At 48.7% G+C, this 13,045-nt stretch overlaps 1 long non-coding RNA gene and 1 pseudogene across 2 annotated transcripts; one reads left to right on the top strand and one right to left on the bottom strand.

Moving 5' to 3' along the window:
* Positions 1-978: 978 nt before the first annotated feature.
* Positions 979-3,298, bottom strand: LOC132457800 (uncharacterized). 2 transcript variants are annotated; one of them, XR_009525775.1, is made up of 3 exons: positions 2,981-3,298; positions 2,612-2,851; positions 979-1,959 (listed from the first exon to the last, which is right to left on the bottom strand). It is a non-coding gene; the product is annotated as an uncharacterized LOC132457800 (long non-coding RNA). The 2 variants fall into 2 exon arrangements; XR_009525774.1 differs by lacking the exon at positions 2,981-3,298 and having other exon boundaries at positions 2,612-2,913.
* Positions 3,299-3,318: 20 nt separating this feature from the next.
* On the top strand, positions 3,319-4,529 carry LOC132457789 (B-type lectin plumieribetin-like; annotated as a pseudogene).
* Positions 4,530-13,045: the final 8,516 nt, after the last annotated feature.

Here is a 13,045-nt window from a genome sequence, read left to right as displayed (position 1 = left end):
TAATCTGTAAATTATTCAGTTTTTCTCAGAAGATGACGACCTTTTACAATTATTTTATAAAAGGTGTACTTTCATCTGAAGTTGTAGTCTTTGTTGTGAACGGTTCAGCGCTGCCTGTAGGAGGGTGTGGCCCTGGTCCATATATATATATATATATATATATGAAGTATCATTTTTGAAAATCAGTGAATAGAAAGATTATGAATGTCTTTATTTTAAAGTCAGAGGTCTGGTGAATCAGACAGGATGGAGATAAATATATTGTTTAAAGTATCATATTTGTTTGATACTTTTACATTTCATATTTTATTAATATATTATCCAATTACAAATGATCAACTCTGCCTTGAACATTTTGCTACTTAAGCTTTTATTTGATTTATCATCAATACTATGTGTACTTTATTTTTTACTACGTAGATGACCCTTGCAGTTTATTCATAAAGAATGAACTGCATCAAGACCCATGGTGTAAATATAGAATGTGACAAAAAAGGTTTTTTTACTCCGTGGTGAATGAAAGGGATAACGGACATACTTTATTTGAACCCCCCCCCTTCCTGGTGAGGGTGTCAGATCCGTCAATTCTAACACCTCCTAAAAGGCGATGCTAGTGAAACCTGTATCCCGTAAAGGTTGTAACAGGTTGGTGAGGAGATTCGCTCAGCCCCTAACTACCTTGTATCAGACGCCTATCCCGCTTACCTCGGTGGCCCCACCCCTGGGCATAACCCGTAGCCAGGAATGTGGCATGCCGATCACGTCTGTTATGATAGCTCTCCTCTGGGATCCGTGCACTTGGTGAATTTGCTGAGATGTTTTAGGAGTTTGGAATGACTAACTCCCGGGATACGTTTGATTTCTTTGTACTAGGTAACCTCTTAGATCCACGATGCCTATACTAGAACAGTTAGTTCGTTCACTGAAGCTCTAACCTACACTCCTCCGTAGCAGGTCCTTGGAATGATTGAAAAGGAATGGTTTGAATATAGTTTTATTTGCAGGATTAATATCTGGGACATTGCAGCAAGCGGTGAAGGCCTTCAAAAAAAAACATGTTAATACATATAATATAGTGACTAATAAAATGCCGTCAGTGACACTTCTAAATAAGTGACATAAAATACCTCTGGAACACATCTTGGTGGGTTTGTCTACGATAATTTAGATTCCGGTTTTCTCACCTCTCTGCACTATGTTCAACACTCCCCTCAGCTGTGTTAGGAGAAAGGCCGTTGTTCCCTTGTCGTTGGCCCCCACACTGATTCAGATTGGGGAGGGTGAGCTGCGCTGGAATGTTGCTCCGATGGCCCCTATCTGATACGGGCCGCTCCGTGTCCTCGAGAAGTGAGCAGCGCTGGTGTTCCACGCCGGTGTTGACAGAGGAAAAGAGAGGGAATCCCTATCTCTCCTATAATATAGTGCCTAATAAATTGGGTTTGTTTATAAAGCTAATTTAGTCTATAATAATTTCGATTCCTGATTCTTACCTCTCTACACTACGCTTCTCCGGTGTCGACAGTAGGGAGAGAGAGAGAGGAGCTCTATCTCTCCTCGGTCACGGAGGGTCGGTCTCATCAAATGGTCCCACAGCCAGGATATTCTCATCAAATGGTCCCACAGCCAGTAGTCTTCTTTGCCCCGGTGGGCTAAGACACGCATATCTGTAGCGTGTTGGAGAGAGGATGTCCTAATTTTTCTAAGTCCGAAAGTACGGAGATCGGATGCTCTAATTTCTCTAAGTCCGAAAGTCCGGAGATCGCAAAGGGCCCAGGGCCGCCCCGCATGGAGCCCCCGTCGGGACGATGTCTGTATCTCTCCGTCTCATACAGCGCCTTTTATCTAAAACTTTCACTGTCAGCCCCGCCCTCTTTCTTAATCATGCAGCTGGCCATCGGGTCACTCTGACCCGGTATTTTTCCACCTCGCCATGGCAGAGATTCTCTCCGGCACGTAGGCCTACTCTCACCCGGGGATTCCACCGGACGCGTTACGGCAACGTTACGGCTGCGGCACGTCTTGGCCGCGACTTTGCCCTGCTTGCATTTCCACCGGGCGCGTTACGGCAGCACAACGCTGCCTTGCGAGCCAGCCGTATTCCCGCGAGATCACGAGATCCCGCGATAATCCTAAACCTAATGTACTCACCTTCCACTCCCAAAACTACTGCAATTAAATGCCAGGCTTTGTCCTTTCTGACATTGCTCTTATAAAAAGGATGATTTGAGACCCTTTGATTGATTAACTGCTGACCTGGTGCCACCGGTCATGACGTAATAACGTTGGTGTTTTATTTATTGTGTTTTATTTAGAAAATTGACCGGAATGCTCTATGGCTTTTACTTTTTCACTTCCTGCCCTGATCGACCTGCTCTGTTGAAATTGACGCGGTTCAGCAACGGCTTGCGGCAAAAATAGGAATGCTACGGAATGATAGCACTGCGGCACGGCGAGCCGCTCCTGGGACGTTGCTGAGACGTTCCGCAGCCGCGCCCGGTGGAAATGGTCTCATTGATTAATGTGGAACTATCTGCTGCGGTGACCGCGGCCAAGACGTGCCGCTGCCGTAACGTTGCCGTAACGCGTCCGGTGGAATCAAGCCTTTAGGCACGTTCTCTCCGGCACGTACGCCTTCAGATTGTTGTTACTTGTTCCACAAATTATACTAATAAGTAAAATACACCATATAATGATAAACAATACAACAATACAACATATCATAAGTGTAAGATAAACAATACAACAATACAACATGTCATAAGCGTATGACAACATCATTTCACCCACAAGTGCTGTAATCTTTCTAAGTGCTTTCTTCCATAACCGATTATGTCTAAACAACATGATAAATCTTATAGTGAATAATAGATAGAAAAGAAAAAGATAGATATATGATGATAATAAAACAATAAACACTTTATAATGAAGACTAGATATAAAAGAAAGATATATTTATGATGATATTAAAACAAAGAAACACGTTATAATGAATGATAGATATTAAAGAAAGAGATGATACTAAAACAAAGAAGCAAAGAAAATGATTGTTATATGATGATACTAAAACATGATATATGATTTTATGATATTTAACTGATACATGCCTAAACCTGATACATGAGTAACACTGACATAAGTAAATCTATTCCTCTTCAGTCCTTCAGTCCCCGCTGGTAAAACCCCCACCTTTCCCAAGGCCTTGGAAATTTTCCAACAGCCCCCACCTCCCTCTCCCTTATCTGCCCACAGACCTCTCCACCTCATCCCTGTCTCCTGGACTCTAAGAAATCGACCTTACTTGACAAGGGCCATTTCCTTCTCTGGGGATGATAAATAGCAGGGGTGCTCTCCATCTCGACTCACAAACCTGCAACTCCTCTCATCCCTCGTTCAACAGCTGCATCATCTGTCATCCCAGGTGAGTCTCATACCTCAGGAAACACCTGCACTCGTAAACTGATGACTGAAAACTTTAAGAAGACACTCATCTGATTATCCTTATTCTAAATTAAATGTATAGTGAAAGGGATGTGTTATAAAAAAATGTCGGCGTATGATTGATGATCGATTTACACTTCTATGGAAAAAGTTGAAAATCTGCCAAGAGCCACGTATAGATCTTCGCAGAGCTGCCTGCATTTATGCTTGTACGTCACATTAACATTAACACAAGGGGGCATTATGGTGTTTCCATTCCCAATGTTCATGCTCCGAAGGGCAAATCCGAGTCGGCACTCTTGAAAAGATGCTAAGAAAGCAATATATTTGTGCGAATTCATTATTAGAAAGGATTCAAATGTAGCGTTTGGTGTGAAACTAATTCAACATCCGAAAACTGTGTTCCGTGCATACATATTATTCTTGTGTCTAGTTGCCTGATTCTGGACACTATGCTTGTTTCCTGCTTTTAAAACAGAAGGTCATTTGGAAATGATAATGTTCTGATTTGCATCTGCTTGAATCCAAATCATTTCCTCAGAAACATGAGTCGGAAATCTCTCAGCGCCAATCAGCAGCTCTTTAAAGGGGACTTCCTCATGAGTAACAACCAAGAGTACAAGGCTATCTTTCAGGTGAGAATAGATATAGGCCTAGAGAGGTAGTTACCATAATGTCACACAAGTCTTTCACCTAAACAATAACTTATCTTCATGTCCACAGGACGATGGAAACTTTGTCATCTACAAATGGTCTCCGATCTGGGCCACCAACACTGAATGTGGCCCGGCTTTCAGAGTCATTATGCAAGAAGATTCAAACCTGGTTGTTTACACCAAAGAAGATGAGCCCGTCTGGGCCAGCAATTCAGCCGCTGCAAATTGCAATCAGGTTCGTCTGACCCTGACCAACAAAGGAGAACTGGTTACTTCCAAGAAAGGGGGGAAACCTGGTCATCTAGTTGTCGCTAAGAAGTTTCAATTCAAACGGTGCTTTTATGCGGTCGATCGAGACATGTCACGCAGTGATTGGTGTTACATGAAATGAACATAATCATAACCGCTCACTGTCTGGCCCTTTTGTTTGTTTTAAGTGTTTAACATCAAACCGCTTACTCTTTTCGCTACAAACTTTGACCAGAGGCCTTTATAACTTTGTCGGTTTTCTTTCTGGTTGTTTATTAGTATTAATGTAATTATTACAGTCTTAACATACAGTCAGAAAAGTGGAGGTCGCAAGCCTTTGAAATTCAGGAAAGGAGCCGGCGGAGAGTGAGATTCAATGACCTCGTTGCCTTTGTAGACAAGCAGGCTAAGATCGCCACAGACCCTCTCTTTGGGGAGTTACAAGGCGCCTCAACTGAAAAGAAAGAACAAACAAAGTTTCAGAATGGAAGAAGGCATGAAAGGCTAAAAGGAAGCAGCTTTGCTACTAATGTAGCTACATCAAAACAGGACGAAAAATGACCATTCAAAAAGGAATGCAATTGGACCGCCAATCTATGCTGCTCTCAATAAACCATGTTTGTTCTGCAAAAAAATCATACGCTAGTGGAGTGCCATGGTATTGCAGAAAAACCGCATAAGGAAAAGCTGGATTTCATCAAGAAGGCTGGTCTCTGCTTTGGATGCCTAGTTAAGGGGCATGTAAGTAAGGACTGTAAAAATATTCTGGGCCAGATTACTAGGTTCGACTACTGGAGCAAGATGGATAATTAATGAGACAACACTGTTTAGTTTGACGACTTATTATTCAAAAATTGTTTCTTTAAACAGTACAAAACAAACATAACCTTATACTTTATAAATCACATAAATCACATAAATGACATAACCTTGAGCCCAAGTAGGAAATAAAAGAGAATAAAAGAAAATGTAAAAGAGAATTGAATCTCAATGAATTTCTTCTTGGTTAAATAAAGGATTGATTGAATGGCTTCAATGTGACCTAATGTCACATTGAAGCCAAAGGGTGTGGTGTGAGAGAAGTTTGAATGTGCTCAGACATGTGGATTTCCACCGAAGTCGATGAGAAGCACATTACGCAATCCGTCCCACGCAACGGATACAGGCCCGGTTCTACGGGGGTGCATAAGCATGCATTGCACCCCCAAAAAAAATGTTTGCACCCTCAATTGAAAAAAAAGAAAAAAAATTAAAAAGATTATTTTTTTTAGAAATATGATAAAAAATAATAAAATACTTGCTCACAAAACAAATTGTAATGAAACCTGTGACAATTTCCATTAAATACCGTTGAGATATCAGCATCCAACATCACTCTGACTGTTCACCAAACTGACAAAATCACTCCGCATTTATGTATAGTGTTTTGTTTATATGTTGCTTGGCAACAGTCCGCTCAGTGGGGATCTATTTTTGTTGCCGGAAACAATTTAATTCGTTTATATGATTAAATAAACAAACAAATCAAAATCTATTGTCAATTATTATTATTAACAGTACATTTTACTAGTATAACTGTTGTATAAAGCAATATCACACTCGAGGTCGCAATGTTGTCGCTCTATATCAGCGCTGCTGTGATTGGCCGCCGGCCGGCATCGTGTGCAAAATGCACAAACCCATATAGTATATCTATGGTGCGCACGGTAGTGACGTTGAACTTCTTCGGCAGCGACAGTTATATATCCGTTGGATATATTAGAGTATTGTAGCGACCCTGGGACAATTAAATAGTTTGTGTGTTATGTGTTGCATTGTATTTCATTGTCCGTTATGCCAGTTGTTCTATGTGCATGTATTGTAATGTTCTTATTGTCAATCAGGGTGGGGGCCTGCACGCGAGTGAGACCGTGTTGCCGGGGTAACCGGGGGTTTGTTTGTGTGTCGGTTTTCTGCGGTTGTTTACATTGTTACGGGTTTTTCAGTGACCTGGTTTTGGTTGATTAAAAACTACGATCAATTACTAATGACTCGACATGATTATGTCACCGGCGAGGTCGTTACATTGGTGTCAGAAGTGAAACTATTTTATTTTTATTTTTATTTATTTTTTCTCGGTCCTGCTGTGCTCGGCGAGTAGGCTGAAGTTGCGATCGCCGTTAGCTCTGTTTTTGTTGTGGCTTGTTCTCTGCAACAATAATGCTTCCTGCGGACTGTCGGGTGAAGATAGAGATGGACGACTACGGCGAGGGGGCATGTGGAGAAGCCTCGGAGTCTCTGGTGAGGGGTAGAACTAAACGGGAAACGGCCGCCGTGGAAAAAGATGATTTTTCACGCATAGTTCGCAGCGCCGACTGCCCGTGGCCACCACAAGACGGCGACAGACACGGCGGCGCCTTTCTTACATCAAGCCCGGTGTCCATCATGACGCCTAGATACACCGGTAAGGCTGACTGGGAAGCTTTCCACGCGCAATTTGAACTTTTAGCCGATGCTGCCGGATGGTCAGTGAAGGTCAAAGCGCTGCAGCTTGCGATGTGTCTGGCGGACGACGCATTGTCTTGTTTGTTGCTGCTTAGCCCAGAGGACAGGGGGGACTATGTTGCCCTAGTGGGGGCACTAAGTAGGCGTTTTGGACTATGTGTTAAGCCGGGGCTAATGCGCTCAGAACTCTGTAATAGGCGCAGGAAGCCTGGGGAGACGCTGCGGGCACTGGCCAACGATATCGAGAGCCTGTCTCGGCGAGCATACGCCCACATGCCGCCAGCCGTGCAGAGCGAACTCGCTCGGGATCAGTTTCTCCAGGCCCTTTCCCCTACAGAACTACACATTCAGACCCAGCTAGCCCACCCGCAGACTTTGCAAGAGGCCTTGGAGATGGCCATAGAGAGGGAGCTGGTGTGGCCTGGAGCAATCGACGGTCATCCTGCTCCTCAGCCGATGGTGAGATCGGCGAGGGAGAGGAGTGAGGACTCACAGAAGCCAGCCTGGGTGGACGAGCTCACTGAACTCGTCCGCGCTGTCTCTATGCAGGCGGACCGCCGCCCCCCGTCTCGTCGAGAGCAGAGGGTCTGCTGGGGCTGCGGGCAGCCTGGCCACCTTGTCAGAGAGTGCCCTACAACTGTGAGAGCCCAGGGAAACGGGTCAGGGTCCGCGTAATTGGGGAGACGCGAGGCCCTGCCCCCTTACCCCCGCCGTCGTCGTCTGGAGGAGCCCATCATCACAGCCGGGGGGGCGGAGCTACACCCCCCCCAGAAGCAGACGACAACATCCCGGAGCCTGTTGTCGTGGTGGGGCGGACCTGGGCGGGGGACTTTTGTCATGTTCCTGTCACTGTTGAGGGGGTGGCCTGTTTGGCTTTAGTCGATACGGGGTCTACTGTGACCCTGGTGAGGCCAGACATTTTGCCGACCTGGACGGTACTCCAACCTACAACCGTGCAGCTCCGCACAGTCACGGGGGAGAGGGCTCCCATGAAAGGGAAGGGGTTGTTGTCCATCTGCGTAGGGGGAAAGACTGTCCTCCACCCAGTGTGGGTAGCAGCTGTGCAGGACCCCTGTATCCTAGGGTTGGACTTCCTGCGGTGCACTGGCTGCCAGCTGGACCTTGAGAGGGGGGCGATTGGCTTCCAAGGAGGGCCCACAGTCTATATGGCCCCGCCAAACACCTCCTACATTCGCCCCCCACCAACAGCTCAGATGGAACAGTCACACGTCACCGGCCCCCTTCACCCCCTTGCAAAGACCTTCCAACCACCCTGTCTTCCCGATCCCTGTCCATTGTCTCAGTCCTCCTCCTGCAACCCTTCCCCCTCCCTCCCACCCCCTTGTGTCAATGTTTCGGCTCCTACAGACTACTCCCTTGCCACCCCAGCACCCCACCCCATGAGCCTGGGCCCCTTCCCCTGCCCTGCCCAGCTTCCTCAGACAGGTGAGGAGACTGTGCTGGGCAATTTGGCAGGGGCACTGTGATGGACTAGACCCTCAACAGCAGGAGCAGCTGTGGCTACTACTGGCAGAGTTTAAGGACAGCTTTGCCTTGAACGAGAGCGATGTGGGTCAGACGCACCTGGTGCAGCATGAGATCGACACTGGGGATGCCAGGCCCATCAGAATGCGCCCGCGTCGCCTGCCCTTGGCCCGCCAGGAGGCTGCGGACCAGGCGCTGTGGGAGATGCAGCAGGCAGGCCTCATAGAGCCCTCAGATAGTCCCTGGGCAGCAGCCGTGGTGATGGTGCCTAAGAAGGGGGGTAAGTGAAGATTCTGTGTCGACTACAGGCCACTTAACGCAGTGACGAAGAAGGACTCCTACCCCATCCCACGCATTGATGAGGCCTTAGATGTCGTAGCTGGGTCGTCCTGGTTCTCCTCACTCGATCTCCGCTCTGGCTACTTCCAGTGCCCTCTCGCCCCTGACGCCAGACCCAAGACTGCATTCTGCACTAGCAGAGGACTGTGGCAGTTTCGGGTCCTCCCTTTCGGCCTCTGCAATGCACCTGCGACCTTCGAGAGGCTGATGGACAGAGTGCTCGCCGGCATCCCCCGGCAGCAGTGTATCGTCTACCTGGATGATATACTGGCACACGGGGGCTCCTTCGAGACAGCACTTGCCTCGCTGCGTCAGGTTCTGGAGAGAGTAGCTGCGGCGGGCTTGAAGCTCCATCCTGATAAGTGCCATTTCCTGAGGAGAGAGGTGACTTTCCTTGGGCACAGGGTGGGGGAAGAAGGCATTAGCACCATGGAGGACAAAGTGCAAGCTGTCCAGGACTGGCCCACCCCCACTGACACCAGACAGCTGAAAAGCTTCCTCGGACTGGCGTCTTACTACAGACGCTTTGTGAGGGGCTTCTCCTGTGTGGCCGCTCCCCTGTTCCGCCTGCTACAGAAGGACAGGGAGTTTGTGTGGGCAGAGGATTGCCAGTCTGCTTTCGAGACACTCAAGGGAGCTCTCACCAAAGCCCCGGTGCTCTCCCCTCCTGACCCTGCCCTGCCCTTCATCCTGGACACGGACGCTAGTAACGTTGGCAATGGCGCCGTGCTGGCACAGGAGGGGCCGGAAGGGGAGCGGGTGGTGGCGTATTACAGCAGGACATTTAACAAAGCTGAACGCCGCTACTGCGTCACTCGCCGCGAGCTGCTGGCCATCGTTAGAGCTGTACGCCACTTCAAATATTACCTCTGTGGCCGTCACTTCACTGTAAGGACCGACCACTCCGCGCTCCAGTGGCTCATGTCTTTCAAGGAGCCAGAAGGGCAGGTCGCACGGTGGATCGAGGAGCTGCAGTCCTACAGCTTCAGTGTGGTGCACAGGGCAGGGGTACGCCATGCTAATGCAGACGCCCTCTCCCGACGCCCCTGCAGTCAGGATGGCTGCCGCAACTGTGAAAGGAGGGAGAGCCGTGAGAAGGAGCTGTGCAGCCAGGAGGAGGGATGTTCTGCGGTGGAGGTGGCGTCCCCAGTCTGCTGTGAGCTCCGGGAGGTCGACACCGCAGGATGGAGACGGCAGCAGGAGGAGGACGCAGACCTTCGACCAGTGCTCCAGTGGTTGGACCAACAGCGGCGGCCCCCATGGGAAGAAGTGTCCGTTCTCTCCCTGGTCACCAAGGGACTGTGGGCTAAGTACGAGGCCCTGCGACTGTGGGATGGCGTGCTTCAGCGGGCCTGGAAGGAACCCGCCACCGGAGAGGTGAGGTGGCAGGTGGTGGTGCCTCACTCTCTGCGTGGGGAAGTGCTTCAAGCGGTCCATGGTGCCGTGGGCTCAGGTCACTTTGGGGTGACAAAGACCCTGCGTCGCCTCCGCCTTGGCTTCTACTGGGGGCAGCACAAGAGGGACGTCGAGGACTTCTGTCGCCGCTGTGATGGCTGCACAGCCCGCAAAGGCCCCACGGAAAGGTCCCATGCCCAGCTACAGCAGTTCCCTGTGGGGTTCCCTATGGAGAGGGTTGGGGTGGATGTGGTGGGCCCGCTACCCTGCACAGAGAGGGGGAACAAGTATGTCCTCACGGCCATGGACTATTTTACCAAGTGGCCGGAGGCGTACGCTCTGCCTGACCAGGGGGCGGAGACCATAGCGGACGCTTTGGTCGGGGGGATGATTAGCCGTTTTGGGGCAGCGGAGTCCATCCACAGTGACCAGGGGAGAAATTTTGAATCCCGTGTCTTTGCGGCTTTATGTAGCAGGCTGGACATGCAGAAGACCCGTACTACCCCCCTGCACCCACAGAGTGACGGCTTGGTGGAGCGATTTCATCGCTGTATGGAGCAGCAGCTGGCCATTGTCTCGGCTGAGCATCAGCGGGATTGGGACAATCATCTGCCTCTGGTGCTCATGGCATACAGGTCAGCTGTCCAGGAGTCGACGTCCTGCACACCTGCTCTGCTGATGTTGGGCAGGGAGCTTCGCACCCCAGCTGACCTGGCGTTTGGCCGGCCGCCCGATTCTCCCCCTGTTCCTCCCGGCCCAGAGTATGCCAGGAGACTCCAGGACCGCCTTGAGACGGCTCACTCCTTCGCCAGGGGACAGCTGCTGAGCGCAGGGGTGAGGCAGAAAAGGAACTATGATGTGCGTTCTCGTGGCAGGCACTTTGAGGCTGGGGAGCTGGTCTGGACCTACAGCCCGCAAAGAAGGGAAGATGCCCAAAGCTCGATAGCGAGTGGATCGGGCCATGCAGGGTCCTTGAGAGGATGGGGGAGGTGGTGTACAGGGTCCAGCTACCACCTCGGGGAAGGAGGGTGGCTCTCCACAGAGACCGGTTGGCCCCTTATCGAGGCACCGCCACCCCTCAACCTGCTCCAGCGAGCCCTGCAGCTCCCCGCACCGGTGCGAATGGGCCCCGGACACGCACACCTCAGTGTTCTGGCCCTGGGTCCTCACCTAACCCTATCCTTGTCTCCCCTCCCTGTCGATCACCACAGTCAGCAACTTGGCCCCCAGCCCCGCCCCTCCCTTTCCCCCTGCCCGCCCCCGGGCCTGACACTCGTGGGCCCCTCTTGCCCCCAGGCGCTTCTCCCCAGCCCCCCGTGGCCCCAACGCGGCCTCGTAGGGAGAGGAGAGCGCCGGGTCGCTTCCGGGACTTTGTTTGTTCCCTCGAGGACGAGGAACTTTGAAGGGGGGAGGCAATGTAGCGACCCTGGGACAATTAAATAGTTTGTGTGTTATGTGTTGCATTGTATTTCATTGTCCGTTATGCCAGTTGTTCTATGTGCATGTATTGTAATGTTCTTATTGTCAATCAGGGTGGGGGCCTGCACGCGAGTGAGACCGTGTTGCCGGGGTAACCGGGGGTTTGTTTGTGTGTCGGTTTTCTGTGGTTGTTTACATTGTTACGGGTTTTTCAGTGACCTGGTTTTGGTTGATTAAAAACTACGATCAATTACTAATGACTCGACATGATTATGTCACCGGCGAGGTCGTTACAGTATTATACTGATTACTTTTTGTTCAAAGTTCAAAGTCTGAAAGTGTTCTTTCCTTGTTCAGCTAAAATCTGTTTTATTTATAAGTGGCAATGTACAATTATTTGTTATGTCAAATATCCTGCCACAATTTATAAAAAAAATAATCGTTATTTTTGAATTGCAGTCACATGTTTTCTTTTTTGTGTAGAATTCTGTTCTTTTTTACACCTCAAAAACCTATCTCATATTCGAAGCTATCTAAGATATCAATAAGCTAATGTTGCAGCTGAAATGTTCTCCACATCACAAGACATGATATGATACCATCTTTTAAGCACAGTAATTGTTTGTTGTCCCAACATGTCAGTAGAACTACGCAGAAGTGCTTGTCTATGGTAGGAAAAGCCTGTGTGTAAAAAAGCGAAGTCTGAACTGAAGCTGGGTAGCTGGTTTTAGTATAGTAGTGTAACGGAACAAATAAAATGAGTATGTGTATAGTTAAATCCTGTATCATTGGGTCAAGACTTTTATTTTGATATGTTGTTAATGTTGTATTCCGGATATCCTGCAGCAGAAAAGACGGTAACTGCTGCAGGTAGGTTGAGCATAAAACGTGTCCGCATGAAAGTTTTATTAAAGTAATTCATTGATTCAGTAATATCAATATCATTGTCACTTATCTAGTGTAGACGGTTGTTTAATACACTCTTCATATATTTGGCATTGTATTGTTTCTTTTATTTGAGTTTTGATTTTCGGTTGCATTTGTAATATTGTATGTATTTTGTCTAGGCGGACCAGGAAATGCTCTAAACCTGTCCTTTATGTTGCTGACCCATTGTGCAGGTAACCGATAGGTTGTTTTAGTTAAATGTATGTTTATAATCCCACTTGTGGCGTTGCTAGCATTCAATGCTAGCATTCAAAATCTAGCCGGTCCCGCCATTTTTACATGCAATACCGCTGGTCGCCACATGAGGGGAGGGATCACCTGTTTATGCGCGCTGTTTAGCGCAACTGTTGTAAATATATATAATAAATTATAGAGCAGAAAAGACGGTAACTGCTGCAGGCGGACCAGGAAATGCTCTAAACCTGTCCTTTATGTTGCTGACCCATTGTGCAGGCAATAAAACCGCTGCACCCAATGCTGAGCGTCCGAGTCCAATGCTTGAAGGAAACAAAACACAACGCAGGTTACAGTAGCCTACTGGTGCACCCCCTGTAATCTCAGATGCACCCCAAGGCATTCTGTTCTAGAACCGGGCCTGACCAAAAGTCATATCTCGATATCTTCAAGCAGAA

The sequence above is a fragment of the Gadus macrocephalus genome, chromosome 1, assembly GCF_031168955.1.
Source record: "Gadus macrocephalus chromosome 1, ASM3116895v1".
Classification (NCBI taxonomy): Eukaryota; Metazoa; Chordata; class Actinopteri; order Gadiformes; family Gadidae; genus Gadus; species Gadus macrocephalus.
Note: the sequence above shows the minus strand (reverse complement) of the source record. Positions and strands in the feature narration are given on the sequence as shown.